Raw genomic sequence first — 15,824 nt, forward strand, 5'->3', positions numbered from 1 at the left:
GCTTCAGCATCAACAAACGGGACTCAGAGTAGAAGTCTGCCACTTAACAGCTCTGTGACCTTGGGCAATTTGCTGAACTTTAGCCTGAGGTCCCTATTCTATAAAATGAGTGTTACACAACGTCACATTGTTAGTAGAGAACTTGGATAACAATTCAAGTCTTCTGATTGCTCGTCTGGTGGTTTTTCTATGGAGGGCTACCTTCAAATGTTTGAAAAAGACATTTTAGGAAGAAGGATTAGAATTATTCCATGAGACTTTAGAAGGCCAGCCTTCTGAACATCAGATCAATATAGGGACATTATCAAGAAGCCCATTTCAGCTCTCTTCCTGGAAGAACATCGTACCTGGCCGGCCAGCGTGAAATAGTAACCACGGCGCACTGAGCAAAAAGGCAGCAGGTGCACGAGCAACTGTCAGGAACTCTGCCACAGGGATTCCAGTGAGAACAAAGAAAAGGACCAAGGGGCTCTGAGGTCTCTCAGGCTCTCGGATTCAGAGAGTTCTGCAATTCTGGAATTCTACGATTTGGTAAGAGATGTGAAGAAAGGTTTTCACCAAAGAATTTATCGTCATTGACTTTGCTTTATGGCAAGCCAAATTTACATGTGCTTCAAGTGACAGGGAAAGAGAGCTCTTTTCTCAGTATTCACCTTAGGGCAAAAGTAACAGAAAGCACACATGATTCTGAAGTCCCCCACAATTCAAAGCAGCCCACAGAACAACTGGGAGTTGCTCCCTTATTTTCTGACAATTACCTCTTTGCCTTTTGGCGAGTCTGTGAAATATCATTGGCGCTGAACACAGCCCAGCGTAATTCTGTTTTGCTCCTCTATGCTGTCCCCTGCTGCAGATGCCCCACCTCCTCATGCTGTCTCCTGTCCCACTGAACCCAGGTGTAGGCAGCTTCATTCTCCCTAAATCATCAGCATATTCACTCATTCATCCATCCATTCATTCAACAAGTATCTACGACTCACTGCTTATAAAAACAGTTCCCATTTAATGAACACACGGTCTGTGCCTGGAGCTTTACACACGGAGCGCGACTAATCATCTAAGCAACCCTAGGAGATTTACACCATTCTAAGATAAGAAAATTAAAACACAGAATCAAGTTAATCCACTCAAGATTGCACAACTAAAAGTGATGAAACTATGCTGTTCTCATCTTCCTACATTACTGTAAATAAAGCACTACGCTGAGTAAGCTGGGGAGTAAGGCCACAATTTCTTCTGCTCATCAGCTTACCCCTGAATAGTGGATATCATGTGCACACAGATAACCAACTACATTAGGAGTTTGCGCTTGGTCATTAGATGCAGTAGTCCCCCCCATCCCCTTTTCTGTAGGGGATATGTTCCCAGACCCCTAGTGGATACCTGAAAACAAGGATAGTACCAAACCCTATATATACTATGTTTTCTCATATGCGTACATATTTGAGATGCGACAGCAAAACTTAGCACAAATACCTTTTTCCTTCTTCACAGTTTCACAGATAGAAGACTCATTCTTACTGTGGATCTTAGCAACCTCAGCATACAATTTTTTTCTTTTCTTATTAAGTTGAGAACTTTCACCTTTTTACTTAAAGAAAGCACCTTATGGCTTCTCTTTGACATATCCAAATTGCCCATATCACTATTCTTGCACTTTGGGGCCATTATTAAGTAAAATGAGAGTTACTTAAACACAAGCACTGCAATACTGTCACAGTCAATCTGATAACCGAGACGGCTACCAGGTGACCCACAGGCAGGTAGCGTCTACAGCATGAATGCACCGGACACAGGGATGAGTTTCATCCCAGGTAGGACGGAGTGGGATGGTGCAAGATTTCACCTCATTTCTCAGAATGGTGTACACTTAAAGCCTAGGAATTGTTTATTTCTGAAATTTTCCATTTAATATTTACGGATGGCAGTTGACCTTGGGTAAGTGAAACTGTGGAAAGTGAAACTGTGGAAAGGGGGACCACTATAATACCCTTTAGATGGAAACATGATGAGAATAGCCATCTGGGGAGCAATTTGATAACATGCATAAAAAGTCTTTAGAAGTTATAATGGTTAATTTTGTGTGTCAACTTGACCCGGTAAAGGGATGCCCAGAGATCTGGTAAAATGTTATTTCTGAGTTTGTCTGTGAGGATGTTTCTAGTAGACATTAGTATTTGATTCAGTAGACTGAGTAAAGAAGATCTGCCCTCACCCATGTGGGTGGCATCGTCCAGTCCCTGGAGGCCCTGAACAGAACAAGAAATGCAGAGGAAGGGTGAATTCTCTCTCTCTCTTCGTGGGCTGAGACATCAGCATCCATCTTCTCCTGCCTTTCAACATCAGAGCCCTGGTCTTGGGCATTCAGACTCTGGGACTCACACCAGGCCCCCCACCCCACCCTCCCCATTCTCAGGCCCTCACCCTCAGACTGGGACTCACCATCAGCTCCCTTGGTTCTCAGGCCTTTGGACTTAGACTGAATTATACCACCAGATTTCCTGGTTCTCCAGCTCGCAGACGGCGTATCTCAGCCTCCATAATCACATGAGCCAATTCTCATAATAATCTCCTCTTATGTATCTATACCAGCTCTGTTTCTCTGGAGAACTCTAACACAGAATTCCATATTATTTGACATTAAATGACCGCTTCTGGTAATTTAACTTTCCAGCTATGATATAGTAGGTTGTAGCAGACTAATGCTCCTACAGAAAAAAAATATAAAAGCTGAATATAATAAAAAAAGAACAACTGTCTGAGGTCATGAAGGAGCTGTTCAGGCAGCCAGGACATGAGGACCCAAGATTCTAGAATGAAGAGAAGGTCGTCGAGGTAATCCCAACATTTTACTTGCAACGTGCTTTCCCCATGACATTTGTGGGTTCTTGGTGGAGTGATAAATGACAGCTTCTAAGAAGCAGGATGTCAACAGATCTTTCAGCAATCCCAAAGGATTGGGGAGACAAATATTAAAATTGGGGGAGTATGTGAAAGGTACAGACTTCCAGTTATAAAATAAACAAGTCCTGGGGGTGTAATGGTGACAATGATTAACAATACTGTATGGTATATTTGAAAGGTGCTAAGAGAGTACATCTTAAAAGTTCTCATCGCACACACAAATTTGTAACTATGTGAGGTGATAGATGTTAACTAGATTTATTGTGGTGATTGTTTCACGACATATACATACCTCGAATCACTATGTTAGACACCTGAAGCTAATATAATGTTTTATGTCAATTATATCCTCAATTAAAGAAAATAAAGTTCCCTCCATCTTAGATCATTAGGGCTACCATAACAGAATACTACAGACTGGACGGCTTATAAACAGCCAACAATTATTTCTTACAGTTCCAAAGGCTGAGAAGTCCCAGACCATGGCGCCAGCAGCTTCAGTGTCTGGTGAGAGCCTGTGTCCTCACTGACAGCCATTTTCTCACTGTAAGCTCACATGAGGGAGCTCCCTGGGGCCTCTTTTATAAACACTAATCCGTTCATGAGGGCTCCTCCCTCATGACCTAATCGCCTCCCAAAGGCCCCACCTCCAACATCATCACATTAAGTTTCATTATATGAATTTAAGGGGGTGCACACAAGCAAAACAAATAAAATTGTAGGAGTATGCTTCTCAGGCAGCTAGGACTTGAGGTGGCAAGATCCCTGAGAGAATGGAGGGACAGAAACGTGAGCCTCACATTCAACACTTACGTTTGAGGCACTTTCCAAATTCTTAAGCTGCACAGGAAAAGAGGCATTAGTCTCACTGTACTGAAGATTAAAGAAAAAAAATTGGAGTGTAAGACCTTCCAGGAAGGGACTGCCTTAGTAAATACTTCAGTCTCAGCTGAGATGTCCGGAAGCGCACACCACAGAGAGGAGGAACAAACCAAACACAGACGAGCCTTACAGAGACCGCAGCTCCATCTCAAAACAGCCCGACTTTAACTGCCTATGAGAAGATGGTGCGAATCATTTCTGGAGGAAGATCATTTCATCCAGAATTTCTTATATTTTTTATACAAAATGTCTGGCCTTTAATCCATGATTACCAGCCATGAAAAGAAACAAGCCCGAAAAATAAATAGGTAGTAGAAACAGACTTATGGGTAACCCAGACATTGGAGTTATCAGAGACAGACTTTAAAATAATTGAAATAACTGTAAGTTGTATGTTCAAGAAAATAAATGACAAATGGAAATTATCACCAAAAGGGGAGAAGAAACAAAATAGACAGAAGCAATACATGAAGAGATAATATTCTAACTATTTCAAAAACTCACAAAAGCCACCAAGGAAAAATCCAGCTCTAGAACCTTAGTAGGATAAACATAAAGAAACCACACCTTGGTGTATCAAGGTAAACTGCTGAAAACAGAGACAAAGACAGAAATCTTAAAAGCAACCAGAGAAAACATACGCATTACTTTCAGAGGAGCAACAATAAAACCAAAAAAACAAAGGAATGATGTCTTGAAGGTGCTGAAAGAAAATGATGCCAACCTAAAATTCTATATCCACTGACTGAAAATATCCTTCCAAAAAATATCCATCCAAAAAATGAAGATAAATTAAAGACATTTTCAGGCAAATAAAAACAGATAATTCATTGCCAGTAGACTACCATCAAAGGAAATATTATGTGGTGATGGATGTTAACTAGATTTATTGTGCTGATCATTTCACAATATATACAAATATCAAATCATTATGCTGTACACCTGAAACTAATATAATGTTATATGTCAATCATATCGCAATTTAAAAAATTTTAAAAAGGAAATATCAATGAAAATTCTTACATAAGAAAAATAATACGAGATAGAAACACAGAAATGCAGGAATAGAAAGCCTAAATTTGTGACATATTAATTTTGACTGTATCTGCAGCAATAAAAGCGTTTCATAGGGTTGGAGATGTATATAGAATTAAAATGTATACCAAAAATAACAAACAAAAAGAGTCAAGAAGAGGAGATGAGTTATTATCTAGGAAACACTGTTTAACAGGAAATGGTAAGAGTACTAATGACATTAGATGCAAATAAGTCAAGGAATGATACTGTAATCACTAAAGTAATAATCAAAGAACAGCAAAAGAATAAACAGGAGCTGGCCCAGTGGCACAGCAGTTAAGTGTGTACGTTCCACTTTGGCAGCCCAGGGTTCATGCTTCAGATCCCAGGTGCAGGCGTAACAAGGCTTGGCAAGCCATGCTGTGGTGGCATCCCACCTAAAAATGGAGGAAGATGGGCAAGGATGTTAGCTCAGGGCCAGTCTTCCTCAACAAAAAGAGAAGGATTGGCAGCAGATCTTAGCTCAGAGCTAATCTTCCTCAAAAAAAAGAATAAACAAACAAGCTAATAAAAGGCAGAGTGCAATAGTAAAAAACATTTGATTGAAAGAAAATAAGGCAAAAAAGGAGAGAAAAGGAACCGTAAAACAGGTGAACATAAAGAAAGTAAATATTTAGAAGAGAGAGATAAACCAAATTACCTCTGTAATTACACTAAATATAAAGAGTTTTATTCCACTTAAAAGACCAATATCATCAGTCTGTATAACAACCACAAGAATAATAAAATCAAAACCACTATGCAGCTTATAGTGCACACGCCCTAATATGAGGATGTGATGGAAAGTCCTTAACCACAAAGAGGTCAAAAGGAAGAGATAGAAAAAGATAAGCCATGTGAATGCTAATGAAAAAGCATTATAACTATATTAATATCAAGCAAAGTAAACTTTAAGGCAAGAAACATTGCTAAAGATAAAAGACAATCATAAAGATAAAAATGTAAATCCTGGGCCAGCCTGGTGGTGCAGTGGTTAAGTTCATACATTCCGCTCTGGCGACCTGGGATCGCTGGTTTGGATCCCGGGTGCAGACATGGCACCGTTTGGCAAGCCATGCTGTGGTAGGCGTCCCACATATAAAGTAGAGGAAGATGGGCACGGATGTTAGCTCAGGGCCAGTCTCCCTCAGCAAAAAGAGGAGGATTTGTGGCACATGTTAGCTCAGGGCTAATCTTCCTCAAAAAAAAAAAGAAGAAAAATGTAAATCCATCAGGAAAATATAATAATTCTAAATAATATAGCTTCAAAGTTGAAGAACTGAAGGATAGTAGGAGACTTTAACAAATGTCTTTCAGCATAAGAGAGGAAAAAAGAGGCAAAAAGAACAATAAATCAGTAAGGCTACAGGAGATATGAATAACAAAATTAACAAGTTTGATTTATCTGACGTATGCAGAATACACCACTCAACAATAAAGAGTGCTCCTTCATTCAAGCACACACGGAACATCTACAGAATTGGCCTAACGCTATCCATAAATAAATTCTCAACAAATTTCAAATTATTAAAATCATTCAGAGTATACCTGCTGACCACAGTGAAATGCCCACATTTGGAAATTAAGCAATTCACCTTTAAGAATAAACTAATATTTTTAAAAACCCACCCTGAGTCAAAGAATAAATCACAATAAAAATTAGAAAACATTTTGAACTATACTATAATGAAAATATGACATCAGATACCTGTGGAAGGTGACTAAAATTACGGCCAAGGGAAAATGTGTAGCGTTAAATGCACACACTAGGCAAAAGAAAGGGCTGGAAATCAATTATTTAAGTATCCGTCTCAAGAAGTTAGTACAAAAACAGTACATTGGATCCAAAAAAGTAAGAAAAAATAAAAATAACAACATGAGTTAATGAAATAGAAAAGAAATGTACAGGGGCCGGCCCCGTGGCCAAGTGGTTAAGTTCGTGAGCTCTGCTGCAGCGTCCCAGTGTTTTGTCAGTTAGAATCCTGGGCGCGGACATGGCACCACTCATCAAGCCATGCTGAGGTTGCGTCCCACATGCCACAGTTAGAAGGACCCACAACTAAGAATATACAACTATGTACCGGGGGGCTTTGGGGAGAAAAAGGAAAAATTTTTTTAAAATTTTAAAAAAGAAAAAAAGAAAAGAAATGTACAAGAGAGGAAATCAACAGTTGGTTCTTTGAAAAGATAATAATACCTAGTAAGACTAATCAAGAAAACAAAAGGAAAAAATTGCCAAAATCAAGACTGGAATGAAAAAGGAAACATCACTACAGAGTCTATAGACATTCAAAGGTAATAAGAGATCCCCTCAGAGGCTCCAGGAGGCCAGGTGAGGCCCCAGGTAACAGGTCTGGTAAGGCGCAAGAGGAGTCATCGTCACTGCACAGAGGCAGGTCCGAGGGGCGTGCTGACCCACACCAGGGCCTGCTGGGAAGTGCTGACTGACCCTGCTCTGTCCACAGATTAGGATGGGGGCAGTCACAGTGGCAGACTGGACTCAGGTAAATGCTGCCTCCTTCTCCAGGCCCTCACCCACCCTTACTCCAACCCAAATCCTAAAGCCCCGAGTGAGGGAGGCGTGCTCACATCGCTGCAGCCCAGGCCCCTGTGTCCAAGCCAGGGAGGCGCTCCTGGGTGGGGACCCTGTTTCTGACAGCGAGTGTGATGGAGTGTGGGAGAGTGTTGCAGGCAGAGGGACCACCACGTGTAAAGGCTTGGAGGTGGGACTGAGCTGGAAAGATTCAGGAAACTGGGGTCCTTCCTGCGTCTGTAGAGAACAAAGAGTGTGAGCAGAGTCGCGCCCGGAATGGCAGGCTGAGCAGTGGTACTTCATTGTGAGGTCCTGGAGGGTTGTGAACAGAAGGGGGAAAGTTTGAATCAGGGTTTTAAGACTTTTGCAGAGGCTGCTCAGAGGCAGAACAGACTGAAATGGGGGTGATGGGGACACTGAGTTATAGGGAAGTTGATTTCTTGTTGGAGGTCACAGAGCTGGCTAAGAGGCAGGACTGAAGCACAGAGGTTAGTCTGATGGCCTGAGGTCACCTGGCTCCAGAGGGAAGCAGAGAAATAAGTGAGGCCTGAGCCGGTGGAGCCCAGCCCTGGTCACCTGCCTCCTCCCCAGGTTCCAATGGCTGATGAAGCACTTATGGAATCTTCACAGGGAAGTGGAGGGTGTCCCGGTCCCTCCCTGGTCCCACCCCCTTGCATATAGTCTCTGGGATTGTGGTGTCCTGAGACTCTTTACCTGCTATTTTCCAAGCCCTTTGGTCTGGGGACCTTGGAGATGCCCCCCAAGTCCAGGCCCTTAGTCCAAGACAAGAGTTCTATGGAGGGGTTCCCATTTTTGGGAACCAGTGGTAAGAGGTATGGACATTTATCCCAGGAACTGGTACCAGGATATGCAAATTAGTAGAGGTAAAGCCAAGTTGGGGGTGCTCAGGAAACCACAAGTCTCCTCTTTTTCAGGTGAGAATAAAGAGGATAGAGCAAGAGTCTGGACTGTAATAGCTGCCTCAGAAGGAGGTAATAGGAGGTTTCGACCAGAGGAGGGAGGTGGTCTTATCCAGGCACAAATAGGCTCCATCTGGCTGCAGAGTGGAGAAGAGATGGGGGGGGGGGGGGAGTGCGTGTCAGGGGGGAGCAGGTAAGAGAGGAGGTGGGGAGCCCAGGAAGAGGCTACTGTAAAGTCCAGAGGCATGCTGTTGGACCAGAGTGGTGGCCTTGGAGGTGGGAGAAGTGCTTGGATTCTGAGTCCATTTTTTAAGGAAGACTAAGCAGGTTTTTGGATGTTGTAGGTGACAGAGAGAAAAGGAGGAGTCAGGAATGACCCTGGGGATTTGGGTCCCAGCAGCTGAAGGGATGGGAGCTCCACCAACTGGGATGGGTATTATGGCCTGAATTGTGTCTCCTTAAAACTCCTGTGCTGAGGTCTCAATCCCTTGTCCCTCAGAATGTAACTATGTTCAGAGATAGTCTTTAAAGAAGTGATTAAGTTAAAATGGGGCCGTTAAGATGGGGCCCTAATTTGGGATAAATGGTACCCTTATAAGGAGAGGAAGAAACATTAGGGCCGCATGCTCGCAGAGAGACGACCACATGAAGAGGCAAGAAGAGGGCAGTAATCTGCAAGCCAAGGAGAGAGGCCTCCGAGAAACCAAACCTGCCACACCTTATCTTGGCCTTCCAGCCTCCAGAACTCTGAAAAAGTAAAGGTTCTGTTGTTTAAGTCAAAATAAGAGAGGGTACCAAGAAGATTCAACGGGGAAAAAGCAGTCTTTGCAACAAATGGTGCTTGGAGAATTGGATATCCACATGCAAAAGAGGGAAGCTGAACCCTTACCTACACCATACCCAAAAATTCACTCCAAATCAATCAAAAATCTAAACATAAGAGTTAAAACTATAACACCCTTAGAAGAAAACAGAGGGGAAAATCTTCATGACATTGGACTTGGCAATGAGTTCTTGGATATGACACCAAAAGAACAGGCAAAAAAAGAAAAAAACAGGTAATCTGTACTTCATCAAAATTAAAAACTGCTGTGCAGCAAAGGACACTGCCAAGAACATGAAAAGACAACCCATAAAATGAAAGAAAATATTTGCAAATCACATATACGACAAAGGGTTAATATCCAGAACACATAAAGAATGCCTACAACTCAACAACAAGAAAATAAGCAACCCAATTGAAAAATGGACAAAGAACTTGAATAGACATATCTCCAAAGGAGATTTACAAGTGGCCAACAAGCACAGAAAAAGATGCTCATCACTAATCATTAGGGAAATGCAAATCTCATGGTCTCAAAACCATGAGATACCATTCACACACATTAAGACGGCTATTATAAAAAGGGAAACAAAAAAACAAGTGTTGGCAAAGATATAAAGAAAGTGGAACCCTTGTGCATTGCTGGTGGAAAAGCAAAATGGTACAGCTGCTGTGGAAAATAGTTGGACAGTTCCTCAAAAAGTTAAACACAGATTTACTATATGATTCAGCAATCCCACTTCTAGGTATATACCCCAGAGAACTGAAAGCAGAGATTCAAACAGGTTGTTGTACATCCATGTTCACAGCGACATTATTCACAATAGCCAAAAGATGTAAACAACCCAAATATCCATCAACAAACAGATGAACAGATAAACGAAATGTGGTATATGCATACAGTGGAATATTATTCAACCTTCAAAAGGAATGAAACTCTGACACATGCTACAACATAGATAACCTTGAGGATATTATGCTAAGTGAAATAAGCCAGACACAAAATGACAAATATTGTATGATTTCATTTATATGAGAGACCTAGAATATTCAAATTCATAGAGACAGAAAGTAGAACAGAGGTTACCAGGGGCTGGGGGAGGGGAATGGGTATTTATTGTTTAATGGGTATGGAGTTTCTGTTGGAGATGATGAAAATGTTCTGGAAATGAATAATGGTGATGGTTGCACAACATCGGGAATGTACTTAATGACACGGAATTGTACACCTAAAAATAATTAAGATGGTCAATTTTATGTTAGGCATGTTACCACAAGAGAGAGTTATACAGGGAAAATTCAATCAATGTAACTCACCATATTAACAGAATAAAGAAGAAAAATCATGATCATTTCAATAGATGTAGAAAAACCATTTGATAAAATTCAACACCTATCTGAGATTTTTAAAAAATGGCTTAGCTTACTAGGAATGGAAGGGAACTCCTTAACTAAATATCTTTTAAAATCTTAACTACCTTTAAAAAAATACAGCAAATATAATACTTCACAGCAAAATATTGAAAGTTTCCCCCCAAGATTGGAAATAAAATGAGAATTCTCACTATCACCTCTTCTAATCAACATTATTCTAAATGCCTATAAATCAAGAAAAAAATTACAAGTTTTAGAAATTGGAAAAAAGAAATAAAACTGTCATTATTTGCAGATGACATGATTGTGTTCACAGGAAATCTAAAACACTCCACAAACAATTATAATTAATAAGTGAAGAGCAAGGTCTCTACTTCCAAGATCAATATACAAAAATCCTATATACCACAACAAACAATTAGAACATTTTTAAATGATAACATTTACAATATAATTCAAAAAACCAAATACCTAGAAATAAATCTAACAAAATGTGAACAAGACCTCTACACAGAAAACTATATAATACCATCGTCAGAAGTTAAAGAACACCTAAATAAACACAGGGATGTACCATGTGCACGGACCCAATACAGTTAAGATGTTAATTCTTCCCAATTTGAGCTATAGAGTCAACACAATCCCAGTCAAAATCCCAGCAGGAGTGTGTGTGTGTGTAAATTGGCAAAATGATTCTAAAATTTTTATGGAAATACAAAGGGCCAAGAGTAGTCAAGGTAATCTTGAAAATGAAGAAAAAAGTTGGAAGACTTTTGCTTCTTAGATATAAAAAGTCTTGACCTTACACCAGAGACAAAATCTGTTCTTCTTGGCTGTAGATCTAAATGTACAATAAACCTATAAATATTCTAGAAGAAAGCAAAGGAGAATGACATTGTAGGTAGAAACAGATTTAAATTGGATGCAAAGAGCAATGTAGTCTGGAGGCAAGAGTGTACGTTCTGGAGTCAAACTGCTTAAGCTTGAAGTCTGATTCCAATCTTGGGCAAGTTATTTAACCTTTCTGTGACTCAGTTTCCTCCTTCGTAAAATGAGGGTAACAATAAGCAGAAGATTATTGTGAGGTTCAAATACAATGATCCCCATAAAGTGCCTAGAACTGCTCCTGACACACAGCAAGCGCTTCACAAGCATTGCTGTTATTACTCTTTCCATGAACACTGAAAGAGCCTCCTTTAAGGGGGAGGAACTTGTCATTTTGTGTAGAAACCTTATGTTCAGCACTTGGACATATGATTTTTCATTTTTTAACTTGGAAATATTTATATTGGAGACACTGCTTCTCAATCCACAGCATTTGTTGAACACTTGCCTGCCGTGCGCTGGACTCCAGGTGGGGGGCAGAAAGAGGAGGGTGGGGAAGATGCTTATACAGGAAGCAGCCAACAGATTTCTTCCCAGTCACGAAAAGCTTCCCGTATAATTCAGCAGTCAAACATAGACCTGAGAAATGATTGGAGAATGTGATAGGTATAAATAAGTGCATGCTCCACTTCACAACGTAGATAATTAGAAAATGTGACAGCCCGTTACAGTTGCTAACTATACATACGGATGTGAGCATTCTAAGGAGCTGGAGGAGGGAGAAAGCAAAGGCATGGATGAAACAGCGATGCTGAGTCATGAGGAAAAGCCATGAGGAGTTGCTCTAGAATACAATTCATAAAAGGTGGCAACCTCTAACACTGGCCTGATTTGTTCTATTTGCTTGAGAAACACCCAGAACTGGAATTGCCTGGGCAGGGATTACAGGTTTGGACGATGGAGCTCTGGCAGGGAGACGAGAGGGAGGAAGTCATCTGGGGGACACCCACCCACGGCCCTCTCCCTGCTGACATCAGCCCTCTCCCCAGGCACTTTGTCAAATGATAACTCTGAGAAGCCCTTTGTATGCGGTAGGGCACTTCTGATCCATTTTCAGCATCTTCTTCTCCTTCCCACTTTCAGGTTCCTATTTAAGTAGATTTGGGGAAAAACCAAATACCGTCTCTCATTATCATTCAGAACTCCCCAAAATAAAATGACTCAATTTAAAAGAAATGAAATTTGAAAAACGCATATGCAGTTCATGCTGCTAACCCACGCAAAGAGGCACACTGATCTGAGTTCACAGATCGACCAATCTGAGGATACATCCCCACATTCGTTCTTAACCTCTCCCAGTCTGGCCTACTGGATACTCCAACCTCTACCTGACTTAAGTGGGAAATTATCAGTTTGTGGATTATCCAAGCCGCTGTTTCTCCCTCTTCCTTCTACTGGCTTCATTTTTTGCTATTCACCGCTTATTCTAGAATCTCCATCAGAGATAATGGGGAAAAAAAGAGAGGGGTTGAATGCAATCAATTAAATGTCAGGGAAAATATCTGAAGTCAGGGTTTTGAATTATTATTATTCTATGTCATCTTCCTCTCTCCAGCCTCCCTCGTTCTCAAGCTGTTAAGCGTCTCCCCCTACCTATCCTGCATTATTAAGGTATTTGGGCTTGGATGTTGTTGGTCCTGGCTGAGAACATCTGACTGTGCAACTTCCTGTTTTGACATGCTTTCTGAGGATTTTGTTATTACAAATAATTTCTTTGATGACTGAATTCCGGAATGTATGAAATCCAGAATTCCAGTAATGAAAGAAAAGCACATTTGAATCTTTATCTTCTTAGACCGTAGGTAATGAATATAACTAAAATTTCTTTCAAAAGGAGCAAAATCATTTTCCACCCTCAAAACATGTTCTTCTTCCTTTATTCTAAAAATACCTCAGTTGGTGGCACCACCATCCACTTGGATGCCTAAAGTAGACACCTGGGAGTCATCCTTGACTCCTCCCTTCCCTCGCTTTCCACCCTGGGCAATCACAAGTCCTGGTGAGTCCACCCACTACTGTTCATTTCTCCGCCACCCTGCCTCCTCCCCTTCCCCAGAGGAACTGCCCACATCCCCCTCCAGCCATTGCTCCCGCAGCAGCAGGAGTCTAGGACCTGACCCTTGCTTCTGGTTTCTCCCTCTAATCGTCTTCCACGCAGAATGATCTTTCTCGAATGAGAATATATATTCAATCAAGAGCTCCCCGCAGCCTTCAGGATGAAGGTCAAAGGCAAAGGTGGAGGATGGAAGGGCTCCAGGATCAGCCTTTCTTTCCAGCCTCTTTGCCCACCATTCCCAGATTTGCACTTTCTACTCTGGCAACCTGACTTCCTTGGGTTGTCCCAGTGCCCCCTGCTGCTTCTCACCTCCATGCCTTACTCAAACCAGAAGCCCTCCCATTCAGTACTTTCTGCATCTAAATCCTTACAGGTTCCCCCTTATCACTCCATTCTTAGGCTGGTGTATATATAACCACCAGGTTATGTGCCACCTCCTTGACTCGTTCAGGGACTGTCTTGCCTCTGCACCACCAGCATCTAGCTTGGCACACAGCAGGTGCTCAACAAATATCTGCCGAATGCGTTGGATGAAGAGTTTCATTGGCAACACGCACATTTAAATAGCGTAGAGGGGCCGGGGCTGTGGCCGAGTGGTTGAGTTCACGCGATCTGCTTCGGCGGCCCAGGGTTTCGCAGGTTTGGATCCTGGGCGCAGACATGGCGCCGCTCATCAGGCCATGCTGAGGCGGCGTCCCACATGCCACAACTGGAAGGACCCACAACTGAAATATACAACTGTGTACTGGGGGGATTTTGGGGGGGGAGGAAGTGGAAGGAAAAAAGAAAAAGAAGATTGGGAACAGTTGTTAGCTCTGGTGCCCATCTTTAAAATAAATAAATAAATATATAGTGTAGAAATTAGGTCTATAAAATATAACATATGAAAGAGTAAAAAACAAAGATATTTTTGAAACTTTTTTCATTGCTTTGGATCCAGAGCACAGAACCAGTCCTTTGTTCTTCCCACAAATCAGTGGCATACAGCCAAAGCATTGGACTGTGTTTGCTTCCTGAATAATCAGAGTAAACATCTATTGCATTACTTATTAAATGCAGGTGCGGAGTGCTTCCCATGGGTTGTCTCATTTAATGCACAGAACTACCCTTACCAAAGGTAGGAGCCATTGTTACGCGTGAGGAAACTGAGGCTTAGTGAAATTAGTGTTAGTTGTTGGTGGAGCTGGGATTTGGGATTTGACATCTGACCCCAAAGTTCATGCTCTAACCCTTATAATTTCCATGAGACTTAGGGTCAGAAGGCAGTATATTGGTGAAAAGCATGTAGAGTTGAAATTACTCTCGGAAATTCCTTTTCATCAGAAATCTGTACCTCTTTGGCAGGAAGATAGAACATGTGTTAAAATTCATAGGCACATACTCAGAGTTCAGGTCCTCCAGGCACAAGCCAAATGCCCTTTCCGTCTTCACTCAAATCTTCTACATATTTGACTTGTCTCCTTAACAATCATTTTAGTACTTGATGCCACAGCTTGATGACTTTTTTCTCTCTCAAATCTTCATGACCCCTGTTAGCCTGAGCAAGGCCATAATTGTGAAGCATGTTGGAGACGGACAGCCCATCTCAGCACAGCCAGCTCTTGCACTAGAGTTGAAACTAACCACCGAGTGTTGGATGAAGATGATGATTTGCATCTGGGAGTCAGGCTGTATGGGAATAAAAACTGCAAGAATCACAGTCAGCAAGGTGAGGTGTTTACACTGAGAGCATGTGAGGAAGCCCAGTTGTGAACTAGCAAATTCCTGGACCCCCATCCTGTCTTCCTGTGGGACCTGGGAGGCAACAGTAGGCCTGACTGCCAGCTCTATTTACATAGCTCCCTCCTCACTCCAATGTGTGCATTTTTGAATTCATGTAAATACCCAGATGGAATGATTCCATTACATGAGGACCCTCCCATTGCCCTGAGGGTCAGGGCATCTGATAAGGGCAATGGTATCCATTTAATTTGGGGATCTCTGTCTTGGGGAAACGGGATAACTGACCTGAAGTTCTCCCTTTCCTCTGCCCTAATCCCTTTAGGTGCATCTTAAAACGGTCTCTAGCTGCCTTATTCTTCTCAGAGGTGGAGAACTGATGCCCTATCCCCATTTGATCAAAAGAGGTACTTGCAACTCCTAAAACTTACCTGTGATGCCTGTATTTCTTTCCTTTGCAATGATAAGATTAACTCAGATGTTTGCAAGGTCCTTGAACCATAGATAGATAGATAGATAGATAGATAGATAGATAGATAGATGATATAGATAGATAGATAGATAGATAGATGGATGCAGAACTGAGAATATGGGCCAATAAATGCCTTTTAATCCTTTGACAAAGTTTACGGAAGCCTACTGTTTTCTCATGGGAAATTATGATTCAGGCCC

General features: G+C 41.6%; 1 long non-coding RNA gene across 1 annotated transcript in view; it reads right to left on the minus strand.

Annotated features, from left to right (window-relative positions):
- The window catches only part of LOC139084504 (uncharacterized), a 31,066-nt gene extending 15,482 nt beyond the window's left edge, over nt 1–15,584 (minus strand). The window contains exons 1-3 of the long non-coding RNA XR_011541937.1: nt 14,815–15,584; nt 13,991–14,178; nt 11,826–11,956 (exon numbers count right to left, since the gene is read on the minus strand). This is a non-coding gene — a long non-coding RNA (uncharacterized lncRNA). The remainder of the gene's footprint in view (nt 1–11,825; nt 11,957–13,990; nt 14,179–14,814) is intronic.
- Nucleotides 15,585–15,824: the final 240 nt, after the last annotated feature.

Source organism: Equus przewalskii, chromosome 7 (assembly GCF_037783145.1).
Source record: "Equus przewalskii isolate Varuska chromosome 7, EquPr2, whole genome shotgun sequence".
In the NCBI taxonomy this organism is placed as follows: Eukaryota; Metazoa; Chordata; class Mammalia; order Perissodactyla; family Equidae; genus Equus; species Equus przewalskii.